Source organism: Scyliorhinus torazame, chromosome 16 (genome assembly GCF_047496885.1).
Source record: "Scyliorhinus torazame isolate Kashiwa2021f chromosome 16, sScyTor2.1, whole genome shotgun sequence".
In the NCBI taxonomy this organism is placed as follows: Eukaryota; Metazoa; Chordata; class Chondrichthyes; order Carcharhiniformes; family Scyliorhinidae; genus Scyliorhinus; species Scyliorhinus torazame.
The window spans coordinates 101,566,503-101,587,900 of NC_092722.1; the positions used below are offsets into that span (position 1 = coordinate 101,566,503).

The 21,398-nt window shown below is 50.6% G+C and overlaps 1 protein-coding gene and 1 long non-coding RNA gene across 2 annotated transcripts in view; one reads left to right on the top strand and one right to left on the bottom strand.

Annotated features, from left to right (window-relative positions):
* The window catches only part of mypn (myopalladin), a 400,028-nt gene that overhangs the window by 323,585 nt on the left and 55,045 nt on the right, over window positions 1–21,398 (bottom strand).
* Window positions 1–21,398, top strand: part of LOC140392973 (uncharacterized) — a 122,178-nt gene that overhangs the window by 81,456 nt on the left and 19,324 nt on the right. Inside the window, exon 2 of the long non-coding RNA XR_011935460.1 lies at window positions 17,251–17,321. This is a non-coding gene — a long non-coding RNA (uncharacterized lncRNA). The remainder of the gene's footprint in view (window positions 1–17,250; window positions 17,322–21,398) is intronic.

The following is a 21,398-nucleotide window of genomic DNA, read 5'->3' on the forward strand; positions in this document are numbered from 1 at the left end:
TTATGTACATGCACATACAAAGATCACTACACACTGGAAATCTGAAATAAAAACAAAAAAATGGAGCGTGTACTGGCTCCCACTCGGGGCGAGATTCTCCGACCCCCCGCTGGGTCGGAGAATTGCCGGGGGCTGGCGTGAATCCCGCCCCCGCTGGTTGCCGAAGTCTCCGGCACCGGATATTCGGCGGGGGCAGGAATCGCGGCGCGCCGGTTGGCGGGCCCCCCCGCTCGATTCTCCGGCCCGGATGGGCCGAAGTCCCTCCGCTAAAATGCCTGTCCCGCCGGCGTAAATTAAACCACCTACCTTACCGGCGGGACAAGGCGACGCAGGCGGGCTCCGGGGTCCTGGGGAGAGCGCGGGCCAATCTGGCCCCGGGGGGTGCCCCCACGGTGGCCTGGCCCGCGATCGGGGCCGACCGATCCGCGGGCTGGCCTGTGCCATGGGGGCACTCTTTCCCCTTCCGCCTCCACCACGGTCTCCACCATGGCGAAGGCAGAAGAGACTCCCTCCAATGCGCATGCGCGGGAATGCCGTCAGCGGCCGCTGACGCTACCGCGCATGCGCCGCCCGGAGATGTCATTTCCGCGCCAGCTGGCGGGGCACCAAAGGCCTTTTCCGCCAGCTGGCGGGGCGGAAATTCGGCCGGCGCCGACCTAGCCCCTTAAGGTTGGGGCTCGGCCCCCAAAGATGCGGAGGATTCCGCACCTTTGGGGCGGCGCGATGCCCGTCTGATTTGCGCCGTTTTGGGCGCCAGTCGGCGGACATCGCGCCGTTTCCGGAGAATTTCGCCCCTGATCTTTCTGTCTGCTACAGTGTTTCAATGAAGCTTGAGGAACAGCAACTCGTCGTTTCCCTTGGCACTCGACAGCCTTCTGGATTCCATGCTGAGTTCAGAAACTTTAGATGTTAATCTCTGCCTCCATCTTATTCTCTGTGTTTTACTTGTGTTTGTTTCTTTTGTTTTTTTCCTTGCTGGCTTCTTTCTTTCTTTATCCCTTTACACTACATTCAGATAGCTGTTTTATAGCCAGTCCCACCTCACCTGGAAACTCACCTGGAAATCTCTTCACTATACCCATTACTACTCTTTTGTAACAAAAACAGAAAATGCTGGACCATCTCAATAGATCTGACAGCATCGGTGGATGAGAAGGGAGCTAACGTTTCGAGTCTGGGTGACTCTTTGTCAAAGCCTTTTGTTTTTGCACTATTAAATCTTTTGTGAGTTAATCTTTCCCGTCCTCCGCCCGACTTCCCCTTTTATTCTTCCGGCTCCCTGCCCGCTTCCACTGGCTTAAAAACTCTCATGTTTATCTTTCTTTAATGAAAGGTGAGTGAAATGTTAACGCTATTTCCCTCCACAGGTGCTGTGTGTCATGCTGAGCTTTTGCAGCATTTCTTTGTATGATGTTGACTTATCTGGGCCAGATTTGTTCTCAACCTCTAAAGTTGGCCTTCCCCCAAATAATAATTTTTACTTTGGTTTGCTCCTTGCCCTTTTCCATAACCTAAAATTTATGATACTATGATCATTATTCCTTAAACGCTTCCCTACTGGCAATTAATCCACCTGACCCATTTCATTGCCCAGAACCAGATCCAGCAACGTCTCCTTCCTCATTGGGCCAGAAACGTACAGGCCGGAATTTTCCGGCTGTTCCTGCCAGCGGGACCTTCCGGCCCTGCTGATGGCCAACCCCCAACATGGGTTTCCCGGCGGCTGGGGTGCACACTACAGGAAATCCTGTGACAGCGGCAGGATGAAAAAAGCCTTCCGGCAGCCAATGGCGGGCCCCCTTCGCTGCCGTAAAACTTGCCGGGGGGGGGGGGATCACGGAAAAATCCACTCACTGATCGAGAAAATTCTCTTGAACCCAGTTCATAAACTCTCGCTCACTCTGCACATTAATGATCCCAGTATAAACTGGGATTGTAATAAAGTTCCTCCATTGTAACTGCTCCATAATTTGTGCACCTCTCTATAATTTCCTTGCAAACTTGAGCCTCGGTAAGTTTCCCATTCATTGCTGGTCGACAGAATAGACCCTGCACTGTATTGTTTCTTAGCTCTAACCATATCAAATTGTCCTCCAGGGTATTCATCTCTCCAACACAGTACAGCACTTAATCAATACTGCCATCCCTTCACCATTATTTTCTTCCATACTTTTCCTGAACACCTTATATCCAGGAACACTTAGTACCCAATCCTGCTCGTTTTTATGCCAGGTCTCCGTTATCGCTGCAACATCATATTTCCATTTGGCTATTTCCGTCTGTAGTTCACCACCCTTGTTTACCACACTCTGCAGATTTCATACACAGTAAACCCACATTAGATCTTATTACATTCCCTCTGACCCCTTTTAATACCTAATTATTCCTACTGTAGCGCTATCTATCTCGAACGAAAGAGAAAATGCTGGAAAATCTCAGCAAGTCTGGCAGCATCTGTGGGGAGAGAAAGCTAACGTTTCGAGTCCGATGACTCTATGTCAAAGCTTTCAAAGATTCCAGCATCTGCAGTAATTTGCTTTTATCCAGCACTATCTATCTCTCCTAACTCACTGTGCACCTTGTTTTTCCTCTTTAATATTACCTCCTGATTCCCACACCCCTGCCAAATTAGTATAAATCCTGCCCAATAGCAGTAGTAAATCGCCCTACAAGGCCCCAGCCTTGCACAGGTGCAACCCATCCTGGCTGAGCAGGCCCCACCTTCCCCAAAACCAATCCCAGTGTCCCAGATGTGTCAAGCCCATCCTCCTGCACCATCTCTCCAGCCACATGTCCATCTGGTTTAAGATGGCGCCGGAGCGAGGTGACTCTCTGCGAGCTCTCCCAAACAGATCAGCTTTTTACTTAACCTATACTCGTTCTAATCTTTTAAAAATTAACTCTAAAACTAACATTACTAGCCTCTCTCTCTTATCTTCTCTTGCAGGCTTGAACATCCTCCTTTTGACCTTTTGACCCGACCCGACCTGACCTCTGCGACCTGGAAGAAGATTGGGCCCAAACCGGAAGTGACGCCCCAACCTCGATTTGGAGCCGGCCCGGACCTCGGAGCTCCCAACCCGGCTTAACTACCGACGCCAGCCCCCGGATCGCCTGGCTCAGTCCCCGGAGCTCCCAACCCGACCCCCGACGGCAAGACCCGGCCCAACGCGACCCCCAGAGACCCGCCCAGCGATCCGACCCGGAGAGGCCCGCCCAACAACCCAACCTACCTGGTGATGGAAGAAAGAAAAATCCACGTGGAGGCCCGACCGGGCCTACTTCAAGATCTGACCCCAGGAGCGCCCAGGGAGGGAACAGACCACGGGAGCCAGCCCAACCTGCCTCAGGAGGCCCCTGCCCATGACCCAGGACTCCCGAAACGGTGGAGACCCCGCGCAAGGACCCAAACGCGCTGCAAGGTATTCCCACGCCCGCAGAACGCCGGGACCCATCCAGATCACAAACAATCCCCCTAGCAACCCCTCTACCTCAACCAGCACCCGGGACCCTGCGAGACGCAACCCCAAATACGTAGACAGCGCCCTGTTCCAAGCCAGTGCCCGGGACCCTGCCAGACGCAACCCCAAATACGTAGACAGCGCCCTGTTCCAAGCCAGTGCCCTGGACCCTGCCAGACGTGACCACCTACCGTCCACAAGAGCTGACATCTGCCAACGGATCCCAGGATAATCCAGCAGCAGCCGCCGACCGAGGAAGCAAGGGAAACGCGGCGGTTTCCAAGTTAGACTGAAGCAACGCGGTTTCAAGACCCCTCTCCCCAGCATACTCCTGGCAAACGTCCAAGCGATCGCAAAAAAGCTGGATGAATTTAATGCCAGACTTACCTCTCAGAGGGAAGTAAGAGACTGCTGTGTGCTCTGTTTCACAGACACATGGCTCACCCCCGCCTCACCGGACTGTGCCATACAACCTGAAGGCTTCTCAATTCACCGGGCGGACCGCACGACATCATCAGGCAAAGCGAAGGGTGGAGGGGTTTGCCTCCTCATCAACTCCTCCTGGTGCTTGGATGTGGCGACTCTGGCGACCTACTGCTCCCCAGACCTGGAATACCTGACCGTGAAGTGCCGCCCATATTATCTTCCACGCGAGTTCACTTCAGCCATCATCACGGCGGTCTACATCCCACCCCAGGCAGAAGTGAGGAAGGCGCTGGACGAACTATACACAGTAATAAACAACTACGAAACAGAACACCCGGAGGCCTTGTTCATCGTGGCCGGAGACCTCAACAAGGCCAACCTCAAGAGTGTACTGCCAAAATTCCACCAGCACATCTCCTGTCCCACCAGCGGCGACAACACTCTTGACCACGGCTACTCAAAAATCAAGGGCGCCTAACGTTCCATCCCCCAACCGCACTTTGGGAAATCAGACCATAAGACGGCGCTCCTTCTCCCGGCATACAAGCAGAAACTCAAGCGGGAGAATCCAGCTAAGAAGGTTGTGCAGTGCTGGTCCGAGGAGACAGAAGAGCTCTTACGTGACTGCTTAGAGACAGTGGACTGGTCCATATTTAAGAACTCAGCGACCAACTTAAATGAGTATGCCACCACCGTCACAGACTTCATCAGCAAACATGTGGACGACTGCGTGCCAAAGAAAGCAGTACGTGCCTTCCCCAACCGGAAACCATGGCTCAATCGCGAGATTGACTCCCTACTGAAGGACAGATCTGAGGCATTCAAGGCAGACGACCCTGACCTATACAAGAAATCCAGGTATGACGTCCGCAAAGCCATCAGAGATGCCAAGAGAGAATATCAAACCAAGCTAGAGTCACAGACAGATTCTCAGCGGTCGTGGCAAGGACTAAACAACATAACGGGCTACAAAGCGAAGCCGAACAGTATCTCTGGCAGCAGCGCACCCCTCCCCGATGAACTCAATGCATTCTATGCTCGGTTCGAGCAGGAAACCAACAATCTGCTGTCGAGTGCACCAGCAGCCCATAATTCACCCATACCCACCATCACAGCTTCCGAAGTCAGATTGGCCTTCCTGAAAGTGAACCCACGGAAGGCGATGGGCCCGGACGGGATCCCTGGTCGTGCATTCAAGCCTGCACGGACCAGCTGGCAGAGGTATTCGCGGACATCTTTAACCTGTCCCTACTCCACTCCGAGGTCCCCACCTGCTTCAAGAAGACCACCATCATACCGGTACCAAAGAAGAACCAGGCAACGTGCCTCAATGACTACCGACCAGTGGCCCTGACTCCAGTCGTAATGAAGTGCTTCGAGAGGTTGATCATGAAGCGCATCACCTCCATACTCCCAGAATGCCTTGATCCACTTCAATTCGCATACCGCTGCAACCGGTCCACATCAGATACCATTTCCCTGGCCCTACACTCATCCCTAGAGCATCTCGAAAACAAGGACTCCTACATCAGACTCCTATTTATTGACTACAGCTCCGCCTTCAACACCATAATCCCAGCCAAGCTCATATCAAAGCTCCAAAACCTAGGACTTGGCTCCCCACTCTGCAACTGGATCCTCGATTTTCTGACCAACAGACCACAATCAGTAAGAATGAACAACAACACCTCCTCCACAATAGTTCTCAACACCGGCGCCCCGCAAGGCTGCGTACTTAGCCCCCTACTCTACTCCCTGTACACACACGACTGCATGGCAAAACTTGGTTCCAACTCCATCTACAAGTTTGCTGACGATACAACCATAGTGGGACGGATCTCGAATAACGACGAGTCCGAATACAGGAGGGAGATAGAGAATCTAGTGGAGTGGTGTAGCGACAACAATATCTCCCTCAATGCCAGCAAAACTAAAGAGCTGGTAATTGACTTCAGGAAGCAAAGTACTGTACACACCCCTGTCAGCATCAACGGGGCCGAGGTGGAGATGGTTAGCAGTTTCAAATTCCTAGGGGTGCACATCTCCAAAAATCTATCCTGGTCCACCCACGTCGACGCTACCACCAAGAAAGCACAACAGCACCTGTACTTCCTCAGGAAACCAAGGAAATTTGGCATGTCCACATTAACCCTTACCAACTTTTACAGATGCATCATAGAAAGCATCCTATCGGGCTGCATCACAGCCTGGTATGGCAACTGCTCGGCCCAGGACCGCAAGAAACTTCAGAGAGTCGTGAACACCACCCAGTCCATCACACGAACCTGCCTCCCATCCATTGACTCCATCTACACCTCCCGCTGCCTGGGGAAAGCGGGCAGCATAATCAAAGATCCCTCCCACCCGGCTTACTCACTCTTCCAACTTCTTCCATCGGGCAGGAGATACAGAAGTCTGAGAACACGCACGAACAGACTCAAAAACAGCTTCTTCCCCACTGTCACCAGACTCCTAAATGACCCTCTTATGGACTGACCTCATTAACACTACACCCTGTATGCTTCATCCGATGCCAGTGCTTATGTAGTTACATTGTATATGTTGTGATGCCCTATTATGTATTTTCTTTTATTCCCCTTTCTTCTCATGTACTTAATTATCTGTTGAGCTGCTCGCAGAAAAATACTTTTCACTGTACCTCGGTACACATGACAATAAACAAATCCAATCCAATCCAATCCAATCTGTTCCTTCTCCATGTTTAGCTCAGTTGGCTGGACAGCTGGTTAAGATGCACTGCTAGCAGCATGGGTTCAATTCCCATAGCGGCTGAGGTTATTCAAGCCCTGTCTTCTCAACCTTGCCCCTCACCTGAGGTGCAGTGATTCTCAGGTTAAATCGCCACCAGTCAGCTCTCCCCTCAAAGGGGGGATCATCTGTCACTATGGTGTCTTTACTTTATTTCATGTTTTTACGCTCACTAACATGTGGTACTGGGAATAATCAGATGTCCTGCCTGTTTGTTTCTTTCCTATTTACCTAAAATCTGCCTGCAGGATTGCATCCCTCTTTCTACCCAAGTCATTGGACACAGCCGTTGGCTGTTCACCCTCCCTCCTCAGAATGCTCTGCAGCCACTCAGTGACATCATTGACCCTGGAACCAGAGAAGCAACACCATCAAACCCCTACATGGGTTCACACTACATGGATTCCCATCCTTGGCCCAGAAATGCCTTTTTGTTTCTCTGACTATTGAATTCCTGATCACTATTACTTTCTCAATCCTCCTTCTACCCCTGCTGTTCAACTGAGCCTTAGACTTGGCTCTCGCTGCATTACCAAGAGGAAATATTACTCTCACCAGTAATCAGAACTGAATACTGGTTCGAAAGTTTGATGGACTTGGGGGTTTTCCGCGCTACTTGGTGGTCCTTCTTAACTGCAAGGTGACACCAATTTCTTCTCTGCCTGAATACCCTTTAACTATGAGGTGACCATATCCATAAACATGCTATCCATGAACTTTTATGCAAGGTATGACTTCAATAAGTCGAAGGTTTTCTCCTGATTTCCATTGACTCCAGTGTTTCAAAGGCTCCTTGATGCCATACTCGGTTAAATTCTGCTGTGATGTCAAGGTCAGTCACCCTTACTCACCTTTGAGTTCAGTTCTTTTTTCCATCTTTGGACCAAGGTTGTGATGAAGTTAGGAGCTGAGTGACCCTGGCGGAACCCAAACTGAGCCTCAATGAGCATCAAACATCTGTTTGACAGCACCGTGAACAAAACCTTCCGGCACTTTGCTGATGATTGAGAATAGATTGATGGGATGGTAATTGACTGAGTAGGATTTGTCCTCCTTTTCGTGGACCGGGCACACCTGGGCAATTTTCCTCATTGTCAAGTAGATGCCAAAGTTGTAGCTAGCGGCCCTCCTAGCTCTGGACTACAGATGGAATGTGGCAGGGCCCATAAACTTTGCTGTATTCAGTCCCTTCAGCCATTTATTGAAATGAATCGAATTGGCTGAAGACTGGCATTTATGATGCTGGCAATCTCATGAACAGGCCAAAGTGAATCATCCACTCAGCACTTCTGGATGAAAATGGAAATGCTTCACCTGTGTCCGTTACACTGGGCTCCACCATTACTGAGAATTGAGATTCTTGTGCAGCTTCCACCTCCGGTCAGTTGTATAATTATCTGCCGGCATTCAGGATTTTATCTGATAGGATTGCAGAGTTTAGGTGTGATCTGTTGGTTGTGGGATTGGGGTGCTTTGTGCTTCCAGTGTTTGTTATGTGTATAATCCTGTCCTATAGTTCACCAGATTGGCTTCGCATTTTTCGGTACACTTTGTGCTGCTCCTGGCATGCCCGCCCACACGCCTCATTGCATCAAGTTTGATCCTCTGGTTTGATGGTAATGATACATGTGGGAAATGCTAGGTCATGAGGTTACAAATTGAATACAATTCTGCTGCTGCTGATGGCCGGCGGAGCCTCATAGATTCCCAGTTTTGAGCTGCTAGATTTTTTTCTGAATCTGTCCCATTTAGCACGGCAGTGGTACCACACAAGATGATGGAGGGTATCCTCAGTGTGAAGACGGGACTGTTTCTACAAGGACTGTGTTGTCGTCATTCCTACCAATACTGTGATGGACAGATGCATCAATGACAGGTAGATTGAGGATGAGGTCAGGATGAGGATGAGGATTAGGCCCTTGTTGATGTGGTGTTGGGTTCTCTGGTGCACAGATGAGCCAACACAGTTGTATGTGGTACAACTCTATTTTATTATAACTCTTATAATACAGTTCGTTCTGGATACTCTGCACGTGCTGTCTCCCTGAGTGTCTTTGGCAATAGCTGTGTCCTGGTTCTCCTCTGCAGCTCTTACTGACCACCAGGGGTCGTGTCTTGTGCTTTTATATCTTTCTGTCATTGGTTGTGGTGTTGTGTGTTCTGATTTGTCTGTTGGTGTGTCTATCATGATGTGTGTGTTTGAATATCATGACATCCCCCCTTTTTACAAAGACAAGTGCCTACGTGGTTATAAATATAATTGTGTCGTGAGTGCATCTAAGAGTGTGCGTTTGTGTTGTGTACAGCGTGTGTTTATGACGTAACTATTTACATGGGGCGATGTCGGGTGCGTCACACTAACAAGGTTGTACCATAACAAAACTTGGATGCGAGAGAAAAAAAAACTTGAACATTGGTCCGGTCAGACGATATCTGGAACAATAAACAACAACAGGTTATAATACAGAAGTGTTTGACTTTTTGAACGTATTAACAGCGTTATAAGTCCAGTCTAATGGGTGACCGCCTCAAGAATGGGCTGGTCCTCAAGCCGGTTCAGCTGTGGAGATTTGGGGTCACACTGGTTCACCTTGGACTGTTGGAGGTGATGCTGTTGCCGAAGTCTCTACTTTACCATTTGTTGTACTTCATGCAGTGCTTGGTTTTTTTCATTCTTGCAAATATAACATTCAACATCTTTGTTAGTGGTGCCCTGGCTGTGGTTTGGTTCTGGTGGCGATGGAAGGGGCATGATCCGTGGCATCTCCACAAAGTCATCCTTGGGAACCAGTGGAGGATCCGGCGTGTGCGTACGGTGCAGTTGCGAGCGTGGAAGGCGGCACAAAGCCCGCTGATTGCGCCTACGCACCAATCCATCCGCCCTGCATGCCAGGAACAAGGTGGAGTCTGTTTTCTTTTTATGTTTGTGGTGGACGGCATCTTGTAGCCGATGGGTCGTTGCCATCGAAGTAGCACCATCACTAATATCATGCAAGGCGATGACTGTGCCAGATGTGGAAGTTGGCCAAGACCGTGTACGCTGGTTCCGGCCACCTGCTGTGCCGGAAGGGCGACTCCGCAGAGAAACGTCGAAGCATGTCGCCTTGGAGAGAGAATTGTTGCTCGCATCAACGTCTGGCGATGGCGCGAGTTGGTGTGTCCATCTTGGACCGCCGGTGCTGGTTGCCACTGCCGACCCAGTGGGACTGCCACGCGATCCATTCCCTGTCGCCGTGGCATCTGCCGTCACCCTGAGCGTGCCATCACCGAGGCCGCGACACCGCCCGTCCGGAGCAAGGTCTGGCGTGCGCAGATCAGAGTCGGCGCTTGGCTGCTCCCCATCTGGAGTCCGGTCTGCCTTCCGTCGATGCCCCCCGTCCGGAGTCCCAACAGGTTCACTGGAGGCAGCCGAGATTCCCTGAAGCTGCACTTCTGGAGTCGGAACATGCAGGAATGCACCAACCAGTGGAGAGGCTCGAGCCATCGAGGGTGGAAGCGGTGCGCCGCCACCGCAGTCGTCAGTGGTCCCACCGTGATCGTTGAGTGCCTCGGTACGCACTAGGCGAGGTCTGTCACCTTGCACCTTTTGCATGGGAAGTGGGATGCTGTCGTCACTCGTCTCACATCCCGTGGATAGATCGTCATTAGCAGCTTGCTGTTCACTAGGGTTGGGTAAATTGTCAGAGTTTTCATCTGGTGGTGCACACCATGTCGGTGGACTGTCATTGTCTTGCCATTGTCCTTCATTTGGGTTTTTCTTCTTTGGAACTTTAAATCTTCCCCCAGACATTGCAGAACCTTGTTTATTACCCCCAAATTCTCCCATATGTATGGTCTCGAATATAGGATCCACTGGGCGAAATTCTCCCCCAACGGCGGGATGCCCGCCGACTGGCGCCAAAGCCGGCGCAAATCAGACGGGCATCGCGCCGGCAAAAAGGTGCGGAAGTCTCCGCATCTTTGGCGGCCTAGCCCCAACATTGAGGGGCTAGGCCGACGCCGGAGGGATTTCCGCCCCGCCAGCTGGCGGAAATGGCGTTTGTTGCCCCGCCAGCTGGCGCGGAAATGCGGCGCATGCGCGGGAGCGTCAGCGGCCGCTGTCAGTTTCCCCGCGCATGCGCGGGAGCGTCAGCGGCCGCTGAAAGTTTCCCGCGCATGCGCAGTGGGGAGAGTCTCTTCCGCCTCCGCCATGGTGGAGGCCGTGACGGTGGCGGAAGGGAAAGAGTGCCCCCACGGCACAGGCCCGCCCGCGGATCGGTGGGCCCCGATCGCGGGCCAGGCCACCGTGGGGGCACCCCCCGGGGTCAGATCGCCCCGCGCCCCCCCCCAGGACCCCGGAGCCCGCCCACGCTGCCTGGTCCCGCCGGTAAATACCAGGTTTGATTTACGTCGGCGGGACAGGCAATTCCTGGGCGGGACTTTGGCCCATCCGGGCCGGAGAATCCAGCGGGGGGTCCCGCCAACCGGCGCGGCTGGATTCCCGCCCCCGCCCAATCTCCGGGAGCGGAGACTTCGGCGGGGGCGGGGGCGGGATTCACGGCGGCCAACGGCCATTCTGCTACCCGGCGGGGGGTCGGAGAATGACGCCCACTGTTTCTATCGACATTGTACCATTTTCCAAAGAACATTCCGTTTCACTTTTCTTCTCAGGTACCTCATATGTAACTTTGTTTAATGTACATGCCTTCATGGTCTCTGGGTCTGATTTTGCTGGGACTGGCATGGTCACAGTCTCTCTTTTACTGTTCTCAATTGCCCACATTATACTCCCCATACATAACTGCTTAATCACTGGGGTTAGTGTGGTACAATGGATAATCGGGTCGACCTTATCTGCATCTTCACCATTAGTGGAAAGCACACTTGGTTCACTTGAAACTGCTGTGGGTTTTAAATTCGTTATCTGGCTACTCGATGTCGGTGTCCTCAGGATTCTTGCTCCAATGTTCTGCTCAATAATCAGTGGAGTGTGTATAGGTTCAATGCAATTAATGTTCCCCTCCAGGTTTGAAGAGTCATTACTGACGAACTGCTGGTCTCCGAAGTTGGGATTTTGCGGCATTGTGTTGAAGGGAGACATTTGTCCCTGCTGTAGATATGATTCAGGTTGTGTTATTTCCATTACCTGAGGATCAATGTCTTGTCCATTTTTTCAATCCGTACTAAAACACTGGCAATTCTCAGTCTGCTCCTTGCAAGTTAAACATTCAATTAATTTTGTTAGCAAATCCTCAGCATCCTTCTGTGGCCGTGCTGCATTATTAATCTCTGTTCGGCTACAATGATCCTGAAGGTCAGCGCATAAACCTTTTTTCTTCGGGCTTGGACGAGGCGATTCCTTTGGCTTGTCTTCAGTTGGGCTTGAACAGTCTTCAGCGCTGTGCCCTTTATTGTAGCATGAGAGACCGTCATGGTCATGCTGCTGTGTGGTGGAGCATGGTGGGCTGTTATAGCCTTCTTGCTGTTCACGGGAGCGTGGCAGACTTGCATCGTCTGCCGCTGGTTGGTCAGGAGAGGTTGCTAGACCCTCATGGTCTTGTTCCTGCAAGGACTGCGCTCTGGAGTCTTGCGTTCCTTCCATCGTGGAGTCCGTCCACGAGCTCTCTGTGGAGGCTTGTGACACTGGAGTCACTTCTTGTTCGTGCAAGGACTGCGCTCTGGAGTCTTGCGTTGCTTCTATCGTGGAGGCTGTCCACGAGCTCTCTGTGGAGACTTGTGACACTGGAGTCACTTCTTGTTCGTGCAAGGACTGCGCTCTGGAGTCTTGCATTGCTTCTATCGTGGAGGCTGTCCACGAGCTTGCTGTGGAAGCTTGTGACACTGGAGTCACTTCTGGTTCATGCGAGGACTGCGCTCTGGAGTCTTGCATGTCGTCTTTCATAGAGTCGGGAACGTTGAGCGGGACGTGGACCACGCTCTGTGTGGCAGCAGGGCACTCTCCGTGTGCTTGCACCGCTCCCTGTCTGTTAATGTCAGGCTGCAGCATCATCCGGTACTGATAAGTTGGAACGTCATATCTGCTGGGTTGAAGATCCTCAAATCCGAAAAATGAATCCGCATCTGCGTCGGATTCAATGTGGGGGCCGCCAATGTGCAACACGAAAGGTTCGTCCGAGTCATAGTCATATAGGACCACGGAGCTATCATTGGGCTCGCGAGGTTCGGAAACACTGTAAAAATCGTCATCGAAGTATTCAAGGTCGGAATCATCGGCTTGTGCGTAGGTAACTGCTTGTCGGAGGGTTCTTCGGAGGTAAAATTCATCTCCTGGGTCAATTTGCGGCACTGTGCTGTCATTCCAGGTGAAGGAAGGTTGTTTTACAGCTTTAACAGATTTTTGTTTTTTTGATTTGGGACGTTTCCCTTTTAAATTGGATTTGGGACATTTCCTTTTTAAATTGATCCAGTCTTGGGCCTCTGACATCCTGACGCTCGGTATGTAGCACGTAGGAAGCGACTGCGCATGCTCAGATCGCTGTTCCTTTACCGATGGCCGTTTTCTTGACTGCGCATGCGCACCATCTCGCGCATGCGCAAACGAAACTTCCGGTTCTGCGCACTTCTCGCGCAACTGTGCTAGCGTTATACCTTTAGCAAGATGGCCGCCGACCTCGACCCAGCCTTTTCTCAGGCCCGGGATTTCGGGCTCCGGGATCCCAGCCACGAGGTGAGTACTGCAGCTTTTCTTACCTTTAAGTCCCCATTGGATTGCGTATTCTTCACAGTACTTGGCGAATTTGCCCATGACTGCCTGGTAATCGTGCCTTTGCTGCCTCCTGAAGAACCTGAACCTTCTGAACATTGCTCTTGCCCTTGCACCGGCGACGACGAGGAGAAATTCAATTTTTTCCTTATCATCCAGGTCCTTGAGTTCAGCTGCCGCCAGGAACAACTCGAACATTTGCCGGAATCGCCGCCAGTTTTCGTGGAGGTCGCCGTCGCACTGGAGCGCCTGCGGAACCGGGAGCTCGTACATCATGCCTGGGCACTGCTGGTTGTCTGTGTACACTGAGGTATGCCGGCAGGTCTCGATCCACTCCTGTACCATGTGGTGTTGGGTGCTCTGGTGCACAGATGAGCCAACACAGTTGTATGTGGTACAACTCTATTTTATTATAACTCTTATAATACAGTTCGTTCTGGATACTCTGCACGTGCTGTCTCCCTGAGTGTCTTTGGCAATAGCTGTGTCCTGGTTCTCCTCTGCAGCTCTTACTGACCACCAGGGGTCGTGTCTGTGCTTTTATATCTTTCTGTCATTGGTTGTGGTGTTGTGTGTTCTGATTTGTCTGTTGGTGTGTCTATCATGATGTGTGTGTTTGAATATCATGACAGTTGACAGAGATTTTTGGGTCATTGAATTTTACAGGACCGATGGAAGAAATCAGCCCATCTCTGGGCAATATCTGTGATACCTCTGAAATAATTAACTATCTAGTACCTGTTCCCAAATCAATTTTTATAAACCTTTTATACCTTTATAAAAAAGCTATTACTGGTTCTAATTCCACACCATTTTCTGATAGGATAGCCACAGCCGATAGATAGGTTCTTGATTAATAAGGGGATCAGGTGTTATGGGGAGAAGGGAGGAGAATGCGGATGAGAAAAATATCAGCCATGGTTGAATTGCGGAGCAAACTCGATGGGCCGAGTGGCCTAATTCTGCTTCTATATCTTATCTCCTCTTAATCATCCAAAGTACTAGTAAAAACTGGCCCCTTTTCTTTAGCCCTGTAATGGATCCATATGATTAAAATGAATCCAAAACGTTATTGTTTTGCCATGTTTAACAAATGGACTTTCTGCTCAATCAAAAAAGATGGCTGCTCCAAGTCACATTACTAAGAATTGCAAGAACACAAAAAATTGTCTCTCAGCCCATGAGGAATTGCACACCTCATTGTAGACCTATTGTAATCAACAAAAGCAGGTGAACTAGCTCTGCAGCCTGAATTATCACAAAAGAGAGAGATCAAACTCAATATACCTAACAGGCTCATCCAGAACCGCGGTCTGAGTCCACCATGGAGCACGGCGCAGCCGCTGGAGGCTGCCGCCGTGCGCATGCGCGGCCTCCGACCTGGAAGTGCGTGGGCCCGTATCTGCAGCAAAAGCTGCTAGTATTACGCTGGGTCCCTGCTAGCCCCCCCTGCAAGGCTAGGAATATGTGGCCCAGTTTTTACAACGGCGTGGGGACATTGTCCCAAAAACAGAGAATCCAGCCCATTGAGACTAAACTCAGCCAGAAAGGAATCGGCCTCTGGACATTGACTTCTCAGATATGGAAATTGTGAGCTAATGCACTTGTGTGGTTCTTGTACTATCCATAGTTGAAAAATTCCTCCCCCACCCCCAACCCCCTTTGGTGTGTGTGTTGGAGTGGGAAGTTGTGAACACTTCTCCCCTGGTTTTTGAATGTGAAATAAACTAACCTTCTGAGTTAATCCTAGGGCGAAATTCTCCCGAAACGGCACGATGTCCGCTGACTGGCGCCCAAAACGGCGCCAATCAGACGGGCATCGCGCCGCCCCAAAGGTGCGGAATGCTCCACATCTTTGAGGGCCGAGCCCCAACATTGAGGGGCTAGGCCGACGCCGGAGGAATTTCTGCCCCGCCAGCTGGCGGAAAAGGCCTTTGTTGCCCCGCCAGCTGGCGCGGAAATGACATGTCGGGGCATCGCATGCGCGGGAGCGTCAGCGGCCGCTGAAAGTTTCCCGCGCATGCGCAGTGGAGGGAGTGCGGGCCAGGCCACCATGGGGGCACCCACCCGGGGTTAGATCGCCCCGCGCCCCCCCCAGGACCCCGGAGCCCGCCCACGCCGCCTTGTCCCGCCGTTCAAAAGGTGGTTTAATCCACGCCGGCGGGACAGGCAATTTATCGGCGGGACTTCGGCCCATCCGGGCCGGAGAATCGAGCGGGGGGGCCTGCCAACCGGCGCGGCCCGATTCCCGCCCCCGCCGAATATCCGGTGCCGGAGACTTCGGCAACCGGCGGGGGCGGGATTCACGGCAGCCCCCGGCGATTCTCCAACCCGGCGGGGGGTCGGAGAATGACGCCCCTAATGTGAGTGGGCTGCAAATTATTAGCAAATAGGGTCACACAAACTGAGGGTTTGGAAAAACATGCCACAACATGCTTTCAAAATAAACTCAGAACACCTTTGCTTAGGGACAGTTGGTGAGAGGAAGTAAGTAAAATTTGCCTGTCTCTCTCCCGTACATAACGTCTGCCCCACAGCAAAAAGGATGGGATTCTCTGGTCCCCCAGCCACATATTTCTCAGTGGCACGCCATTCGCTGGCAGCTGGATTCACTAGTCTCGTCGCTTGTCAATGAGATCTCCCATTGAAAAGCTGCCAGCGGGAACAGCAAATCTCAATAGCCAGAAAATTCCAGCCAAAATCTCTCATCCCTAATATTATCATAGAACCCCTGCAGTGCAGAGGAGGTCATTGAGGCTGCACCAACCCTCTGTCTAGGCCCACTCCTCTGCCCTATCCCCGTAACCCCACCTAACCTGCACATCTTTGGACTCCAAGGCGCAACTTAGAATGGCCAATCCACCTAACCTGCATATCTTTAGACTGTGGGAGGAAACCGGAGCACCAGAGGAAACCCACACAGCCACTGGGAGAACGTGCAAACTCCACACAGTCAGTCACCGAAAGCCGGCATTGAAATCGGGTCACTGGCACTGTGAGGCAGCAGTGCTAACCATTGTGCCACCGTGCCGCCCGTATAATCCTAACCCATCTCTCCTACACTTTGCTTACAGCTTGTGACATTCTCCCTAAAGGTACACAACCAAAATTGGACACAACATACAAATTATGACCAAATCATTGATTTATTTAGCATCATAGAATCTTAGAATTTACAGTGCAGAAGGAGGTCATTCAGCCCATCGAATCTGCACCGGCCCTTGGAAAGAGCATCCTACTTATGCCCACATCTCCACCCTATCCCGTAACCCAGTAAGGCTTTGCATTATCTTCTGTACTCAGTGCATTGATGTACAAAGCCTGTGATTCTGTGTTATTTTTCTGTTTTATCAACTTGTATTACCAAAATTAAAGATTGAAGTGCCAGAAGTGTGTACACCTTTCTTCATAGAATTGAATCCATACAGTGCAGAAGGAGGCCATTCAGCGCATCAAGTCTGCACCGACCCTTCGAAAGCGCATTCCAACCATGTCCACTCACCCATCCACCTAGCCCTATCTCCATAACCCCAAAACCTAACCTGCGCATCCCTGCACACTAAGGGGCAATTTAGCATAGCCAATCCGCCTAACCTGCACATCGGTGGACTGTAAGAGGAAACCGAAGCACCCGGAGGAAACCCACTCAGACACGGGGAAAACGTGCAGACTTCACACAGAAAGGCCGGAATTGAACCTGGGTCCCTGGCGCTGTGAGGCAGCAGTGCAAACCACTTGGGGGGGGGGGGGGGGGGAATCTAATCCTTTTTAAAGGGCTAATTAAACTCTTTAATCTTAAAATGTGTCACCTCACATTCCGTTGCATTAAATGTGATCTAATACCGAGCATCCTAAAGAACTAATATTTATGTCTTTTTGATTCACTTGCAGTATTCAGTTACCTACTATGGAAGCAGTGAAAATGCAACCCCTCACTGATTTCTAACATTCTCCTCTATTTGGTAAGTTAGTACAATGTTGATGAAGATTTTTTATAAAAGTATTGATTTTGCCAGTCGGGGTAGCCTTTCAAAGGTGCAAACCACAATATATATTTGGATTTGAGATCAGGGACGAGACCAGCCATGGTCTGATTGAATGACAGATCAAGCTCGAAGGGCTGAATTGCCGACTTCTTCTCCTAATTCCTATTTTCCTCTATGTAGAGGCAGGTTCGTAGCATCTCAGAGATTTCCTCTTCATGACACCAACTATTCAGATTTGATTGTTGCATTATTTTTCCTCCAATCTCAACAGCAGCTTATTTTTGTAAGTCACCTGAATTGAACTTCAGATCAGGAAGGAGAATGGAAGAAGCTCCCAGTAACATATATGAAGGATGTTTCAAGAAGTAGGAGAGTCGGGAATGGAATTACATCAGCGTTCACCTCTAAGCCTGTGCGGTTTTGTGGATTTAATAGTTAGTGCTTCTTTCACTTATCATTCACTCCACTGGCGAAGACATGGAGACTATTCCCCAGTTATTTTCAGTGCATCGCTCTTTGAATTAGAAGTGACTATTTATCATACTGAGTGGAATGGATGAATTGTGTTAATACGCAATAAGCTTTCTTCTTTTCCCTTTGGCATTCCAGTACTCTAGCTTCAAGGGAAAATACTAAATATACCTGCAGTACTTTGTTGAATTGAGTTGTTTCTGTAATCAGTTTTTGAAGGAGACAAAACATATTACATTAGACAGAGTACTGGCATAGAAAACTCAAATTATAGAACCACAGAATTGTTACAATGCAGAAGGAGACCATTCAGCCCATTGTGTCTATATCGGCTCTCCAACGAATATTATGACTTTGTGCCATTCCCTGGCCTTTTCCTCGTACCCCTGCACATTGTTTATATTCAACTAATCTTGAACGCCTCGATTGAATCTGCCTGAACCATACTTCCAGGCAGTGCATTCCAGACCTCAACCACGTGTTGTGTGAATAGTTTTTTTTTTCTCACATCACGGGCGAAATTCTCCACCAACGGCGCGATGTCCGCCGACTGGCGCCAGAAACGGCGCCAATCAGACGGGCATCGCGCTGGCCCAAAGGTGCGGAATGCTCCGCATCTTTGGCAGCCTAGCCCCAACATTGAGGGGCTAGGCCAACGCCAGAGGGATTTCCGCCCCGCCAGCTGGCGGAAATGGCGTTTGTTGCCACGCCATGCGGCGCATGTGCGGGAGCGTCAGCGGCCGCTGACAGTTTCCCGGCGCATGCACGGGAGCGTCAGCGGGCGCCGACAGTTTCCCGCGCATGCGCAGTGGGGAGAGTCTCTTCCACCTCCGCCATGGTGGAGGCCGTAGCGGAGGCGGAAGGGAAAGAGTGCCCCCACGGCACAGGCCCGCCCGCGGATCGGTGGGCCCCGATCGCGGGCCAGGCCACCGTGGGGGCACCCCCCGGGGTCAGATCGCCCCGCGCCCCCCCCCCCCCCAGGACCCCGGAGCCCGCCCGCGCCGCCGTGTCCCACCGGTAAATACCAGGTTTGATTTACGCCGGCGGGACAGGCAATTTCTGGGCGGGACTTCGGCCCATCCGGGCCGGAGAATTGAGCGGGACCCCCGGCACGGCCCGATTCCCGCCCCCGCCCAATCTCCGGTACCGGAGACTTCGGCGGGGGCAGGATTCACGGCGGCCAACGGCCATTCTCCGACCCGGCGGGGGGTCAGAGAATGACGCCCCACATTTGCGTCATTTGCAAATCACTTCAAATCTGTGCCTTGTAGTTCTTGATCCTTTTCTGAGCAGGAACAGTTTCTCCCTATCTAATCTGTCTAGCCCCCTCAGGATTTTGAACATCTCTATCAAATCTCCTCTCAGTCTTCTTCTCTCCTAGGAGAACAGTCCCAACCTCTCCAATCTATCCTCATAACTGAAGTTTCTCATCCCTGGAGCCATCCTTGTAAACCTCTTCTGCACTCTCTCCAATGTGTTCACATCCTTCCTATATTGTGTTGCCCAAAGCTATACACAATACTCCAGCTGAGATCTAACTAGTGTCTTGTATAAATTCAGCATAACCTCCTTGATCTTGTTGGGATAAATATTCCGGTCCTGTCCACCACGGAAATCGGCGCGGGTGGAACGGAAAATTTGATGGACCATTTAAAGGTCCGATGACATCAGGTCAGAATTTCTGGCCTCAGGACGGGAGTGACCGGAAAATCCCACCTGTACTCTATATCCCTATTAATAAAGCACAGGATATTATATACTTTTTTAACTGCTCTCTCTACCTGTCCTGCTGTCTTCAATGGCCTGTGCACATATACACCCAGTCCCTCTGCTCCTGCACCCCTTCAAGAATTGTACCCCTATTGCCAGATACAAAAACAGGCAAGTAATCCTAACCTTACACACTTTGATCCACTTTGACACACAGCAACATAGACCCAATGAGGACAGCATTTGGTGGACCATCTCCTCAGTCATTTGCAGGGCCCATGGCCTCACTTTCCAGGAAGCAGGTAACTACTCTGTTGCTCTCCTTCAAGAGGACAGCCATCCACTCGCATGTGCTGCAGGCCAATTGGATGTCTGGCAGCTTAGCAGCTTCAACAGTGCCACCAGGGGTGGTGGCCACAGCTGGGGCTGCACCCGGGAGAAAAGAAAGGCCATAGAAGCAAACCATTCTCCCAACAGGTAAACAGGATATGTCGGGACCAGTCAGGCAGGCTCCGAGAGATGGAGTGTGTTGTTAACGACAGATGGTGCCATTTCAATGGAGGCCCATTACCAAAGAGCGGTCCTACCAGCCAGCGGCGGTGGGAAGAAGCCCTTAATTGGCCAGATTTAAACACTTGTATTGGCCTCTGTGCATGAGGTCACCTTCCCACCTTTGGCCAAATGGCAAAGGCTGGAAAACAACAGTCACTCCATTCCCCACCTTCCCTTGCCAAATATGACCCTCCTGCCATTGAGAGCAGTTTCTTTTCATTTGCTCTATCAAAATCCTTAATAATGATGAAATTTTTATTAAGTTTCCCCTTAACTCTCTCTGTTGGAATCAAGCTAATGCTAGCTGGTCATTCTGCATAACTAGTTCTTCAACCCTCGTACCATCCTACTAAACCTCTGCATCCTCTGAGCCATTGACATCCTTGCTAATTGTGATGAATGTGCATACAGAATTGCACAAAATAATCGAGTCTAGCCTGGAATTTGTTATTGGGTCAGTATAACTTCCTTGCTTTTGTATTCTCTGCTTCCACTTGTAAAGCCTGGAATCCTGTAAGTTTTTTTAATAGTGGGCAGCACGGTGGTGCACTGGCTAGCATTGATGCCTCACGGCGCCGAGGTCCCAGGTTCGATCCCGGCTCTGGGTCACTGTCCGTGTGGAGTTTGCACATTTTCCCTGCGTTGCGTGGGTTTGCCCCCACAACCCAAAGATGTGCAGGGTAGGGTGGATTGGCCACTGTAAAATTGCCCCTTAATTGGAAAAAATAAATTGGGCATTCTAAATTTAATTTTAAAAAGGTTTATTTTAATAGTTAGGTCAACTTATCCTGACACTTTCAAAAATATATGAATTCCCAAGTCTCTCAATATATACCTGCTATCTGTCTGTCCATTTCTTCACTCCGAGTCATTCTAGCCATATTTGGTCTGAGAGTATTGCATTATTATAATTAAACCCGTTGAACATTTGCAGTACACAAACAGATTACACTACAATTCTGCTTCAACGCATATTTCCTTTCTGGGATATGGAAACTTTCTTCCTCAAGGGGTGTAAGCGTCTTTCCTGTTTGTTCCCATTTATTCCACGTTTTTTCCCCTTTCTTTTATTTTTGCCGTTACATTTTTGATCCATGGATGATTTATGGACATGTGTCTTCAAGGCAGCCTGTGCATTTAATTCAAACAGAAGGAAGTAGTGGCCTGTGCCTTTAATTCAAATGAAAGCGGTGCTGTTTTAGACTAGTGATTGATGACTGGCCAGCATCAGGGATGAATTGGTTTGGATTGATTTGGCGGTAGGCCAATGAATTGGCCCAAAAGGTTGTGCTTTGCTCGGTAAAAGGTGATGATTGGATA